The sequence below is a fragment of the Schistocerca nitens genome, chromosome 2 (genome assembly GCF_023898315.1).
Source record: "Schistocerca nitens isolate TAMUIC-IGC-003100 chromosome 2, iqSchNite1.1, whole genome shotgun sequence".
NCBI classification, from domain to species: Eukaryota; Metazoa; Arthropoda; class Insecta; order Orthoptera; family Acrididae; genus Schistocerca; species Schistocerca nitens.
This window is the reverse complement of record NC_064615.1, coordinates 309163908-309168428: the sequence shown is the minus strand read 5'-3', so window position 1 is coordinate 309168428 and position 4521 is coordinate 309163908. Positions and strand designations below refer to the sequence as shown.

The 4521-nt window shown below is 48.0% G+C and overlaps 1 non-coding gene across 1 annotated transcript; it reads left to right on the top strand.

Moving 5' to 3' along the window:
* Positions 1–323: 323 nt before the first annotated feature.
* Positions 324–398, top strand: Trnat-cgu (transfer RNA threonine (anticodon CGU)). The gene has a single exon. It is a non-coding gene; the product is annotated as a tRNA-Thr (tRNA).
* Positions 399–4521: the final 4123 nt, after the last annotated feature.

The window sequence follows — 4521 nt, the reverse complement described above, 5'->3', positions numbered from 1 at the left end:
ACTCGTGGCAGATTAATCTACCAAGTCCCGTACGAGTTGGGGCATAGCGTGCGTTCATCAATGGTATCTGTTCTTTCGGGAACAGATACTACCTTCACATATAGTAAAAATATGGCTACCCGGCCGTTGACCTTCTTTTGCAAACGCACACGCTATGCCCCAACTCCTACGGGACGTGGTAGAGTAATCTGCCACGAGTAATGAGTGTGATGGGCATACATCTATTTGGCGCACTACGAATGTAGTGGTGTGGGCATGCTGGGAATGTGGGTCTCACGGGGAGCGTGCAAGGGCTAAAAGCCTGCAGGCGCACTATCCTCTGTGCCCTCGGTGGCTCAGATGGATAGAGCGTCTGCCACGTAAGCAGGAGATCCCGGTTTCGAGTCCCGGTCGGGGCACACATTTTCAACATGTCCCCAATGATGTATATCAACGCCTGTTTGCAGCTAGGGTGTCGATTTAATTATCGTTTCATTCTGAGAAGCTGCACGGCCAACAAAGGTATCTGTTCTTTCGGGAACAGATACTACCGTCATATATAGCCAAATTTGAAACTTCTGCGTCGCAGTGGGAGACAATTATGGCATTTCAAAATGTTATTTTTACTGTGCTGCGCGATGTGTGTGTCTGTGTCGTCGTATTTCATATAGTGCCCGTCAGTTAAACAATGCTCGGCCACGACTGGTTTTTCCGGTTGTCGAAATATTGTGTTGCTACTACGTTCTACAACTACATCTACATCTACATTCATACTCCGCAAGCCACCCAACGGTGTGTGGCGGAGGGCACCTTACGTGCCACTGTCATTACCTCCCTTTCCTGTTCCAGTCGCGTATGGTTCGCGGGAAGAACGACTGTCTGAAAGCCTCCGTGCGCGCTCTAATCTCTCTAATTTTACATTCGTGATCTCCTCGGGAGGTATAAGTAGGGGGAAGCAATATACTCGATACCTCATCCAGAAACGCACCCTCTCGAAACCTGGCGAGCAAGCTACACCGCGATGCAGAGCGCCTCTCTTGCAGAGTCTGCCACTTGAGTTTATTAAACATCTCCGTAACGCTATCACGGTTACCAAATAACCCTGTGACGAAACGCGCCGCTCTTCTTTGGATCTTCTCTATCTCCTCCGTCAACCCGATCTGGTACGGATCCCACACTGATGAGCAATACTCAAGTATAGGTCGAACGAGTGTTTTGTAAGCCACCTCCTTTGTTGCTGGACTACATTTTCTAAGCACTCTCCCAATGAATCTCAACCTGGTACCCGCCTTACCAACAATTAATTTTATATGATCATTCCACTTCAAATCGTTCCGCACGCATACTCCCAGATATTTTACAGAAGTAACTGCTACCAGTGTTTCTTCCGATATCATATAATCATACAATAAAGGATCCTTCTTTCTATGTATTCGCAATACATTACATTTGTCTATGTTAAGGGACAGTTGCCACTCCCTGCACCAAGTGCCTATCCGCTGCAGGTCTTCCTGCATTTCGCTACAATTTTCTAATGCTGCAACTTCTCTGTGTACTACAGCATCATCCGCGAAAAGCCGCATGGAACTTCCGACACTATCTACTAGGTCATTTATATATATTGTGAAAAGCAATGGTCCCATAACACTCCCCTGTGGCACGCCAGAGGTTACCTTAACGTCTGTAGACGTCTCTCCATTGATAACAACATGCTGTGTTCTGTTTGCTAAAAACTCTTCAATCCAGCCACACAGCTGGTCTGATATTCCGTAGGCTCTTACTTTGTTTATCAGGCGACAGTGCGGAACTGTATCGAACGCCTTCCGGAAGTGAAGAAAAATAGCATCTACCTGGGAGCCTGTATCTAATATTTTCTGGGTCTCATGAACAAATAACGCGAGTTGGGTCTCACACGATCGCTGTTTCCGGAATCCATGTTGATTCCTACATAGTAGATTCTGGGTTTCCAAAAACGACATGATACTCGAGCAAAAAACATGTTCTAAAATTCTACAACAGATCGACGTGAGAGATATAGGTCTATAGTTTTGCGCATCTGCTCGACGACCCTTCTTGAAGACTGGGACTACCTGTGCTCTTTTCCAATCATTTGGAACCCTCCGTTCCTCTAGAGACTTGCGGTACACGGCTGTTAGAAGGGGGGCACGTTCTTTTGCGTACTCTGTGTAGAATCGAATTGGTATCCCGTCAGGTCCAGTGGACTTTCCTCTGTTGAGTGATTCCAGTTGCTTTTCTATTCCTTGGACACTTATTTCGATGTCAGCCATTTTTTCGTTTGTGCGAGGATTTAGAGAAGGAACTGCAGTGCGGTCTTCCTCTGTGAAACAGCTTTGGAAAAAGGTGTTTAGTATTTCAGCTTTACGCGTGTCATCCTCTGTTTCAATGCCATCATCATCCCGGAGTGTCTGGATATGCTGTTTCGAGCCACTTACTGATTTAACGTAAGACCAGAACTTCCTAGGATTTTCTGTCAAGTCTGTACATAGAATTTTACTTTCGAATTCACTGAACGCTTCTCGCATAGCCCTCCTTACGCTAACTTTGACATCGCTTAGCTTCTGTTTGTCTGAGAGGTTTTGGCTGCGTTTAAACTTGGAGTGAAGCTCTCTTTGCTTTCGCAGTAGTTTCCTAACTTTGTTGTTGTACCACGGTGGGTTTTTCCCGTCCCTCACAGTTTTACTCGGCACGTACCTGTCTAAAACGCATTTTACGATTGCCTTGAACTTTTTCCATAAACACTCAACATTGTCAGTGTCGGAACAGAAATTTTCGTTTTGATCTGTTAGGTAGTCTGAAATCTGCCTTCTATTACTCTTGCTAAACAGATAAACCTTCCTCCCTTTTTTTATATTCCTATTAACTTCCATATTCAGGGATGCTACAACGGCCTTATGATCACTGATTCCCTGTTCTGCACATACAGAGTCGGAAAGTTCGGGTCTGTTTGTTATCAGTAGGTCCAAGATGTTATCTCCACGAGTCGGTTCTCTGTTTAATTGCTCGAGGTAATTTTCGGATAGTGCACTCAGTATAATGTCACTCGATGCTCTGTCCCTACCACCCGTCCTAAACATCTGAGTGTCCCAGTCTATATCTGGTAAATTGAAATCTCCACCTAAGACTATAACATGCTGAGGAAATTTATGTGAAATGTATTCCAAATTTTCTCTCAGTTGTTCTGCCACTAACGCTGCTGAGTCGGGAGGTCGGTAAAAGGAGCCAATTATTAACCCAGCTCGGTTGTTGAGTGTAACCTCCACCCATAATAATTCACAGGAACTATCCACTTCTACTTCACTACAGGATAAACTACTACTAACAGCGACGAACACTCCACCACCGGTTGCATGCAATCTATCCTTCCTAAACACCGTCTGTACCTTTGTAAAAATTTCGGCAGAATTTATCTCTGGCTTAAGCCAGCTCTCTGTACCTATAACGATTTCAGCTTCGGTGCTTTCTATCAGCGCTTGAAGTTCCGGTACTTTACCAACGCAGCTTCGACAGTTTACAATTACAATAACGATTGCTGCTTGGTCCCCGCATGTCCTGACTTTGCTCCGCACCCTTTGAGGCTGTTGCCCTTTCTGTACTTGCCCGAGGCCATCTAACCTAAAAAACCGCCCAGTCCACGCCACACAACCCCTGCTACCCGTGTAGCCGCTTGCTGCGTGTAGTGGACTCCTGACCTATCCAGCGGAACCCGAAACCCCACCACCCTATGGCGCAAGTCGAGGAATCTGCAGCCCACATGGTCGCAGAACAGTCTCAGCCTCTGATTCAGACCCTCCACTCGGCTCTGTACCAAAGGTCCGCAGTCAGTCCTGTCGACGATGCTGCAGATGGTGAGCTCTGCTTTCATCCCGCTAGCGAGACTGGCAGTCTTCACCAAATCAGATAGCCGCCGGAAGCCAGAGAGGATTTCCTCCGATCCATAGCGACACACATCATTGGTGCCGACATGAGCGACCACCTGCAGATGGGTGCACCCTGTACCCTTCATGGCATCCGGAAGGACCCTTTCCACATCTGGAATGACTCCCCCCGGTATGCACACGGAGTGCACATTGGTTTTCTTCCCCTCTCTTGCTGCCATTTCCCTAAGGGGCCCCATTACGCGCCTGACGTTGGAGCTCTCAACTACCAGTAAGCCCACCCTCTGCGACCGCCCGGATCTTGCAGACTGAGGGGCAACCTCTGGAACAGGACAAGCAGCCATGTCAGGCCGAAGATCAGTATCAGCCTGAGACAGAACCTGAAACCGGTTCGTCAGACAAACTGGAGAGGCCTTCCGTTCAGCCCTCCGGAATGTCTTTCGCCCCCTGCCACACCTTGAGACGACCTCCCACTCTACCACAGGTGAGGGATCAGCCTCAATGCGGGCAGTATCCCGGGCTACCACAGTCTTAGTCCGATCGGGGGATGCGTGGGACGAGCTGGCCGTCCCCGACAAACCCCCATCCGGACCCCCACAGTGATGCCCATTGGCAACAGCCTCAAGCTGTGTGACCGAAGCCAACA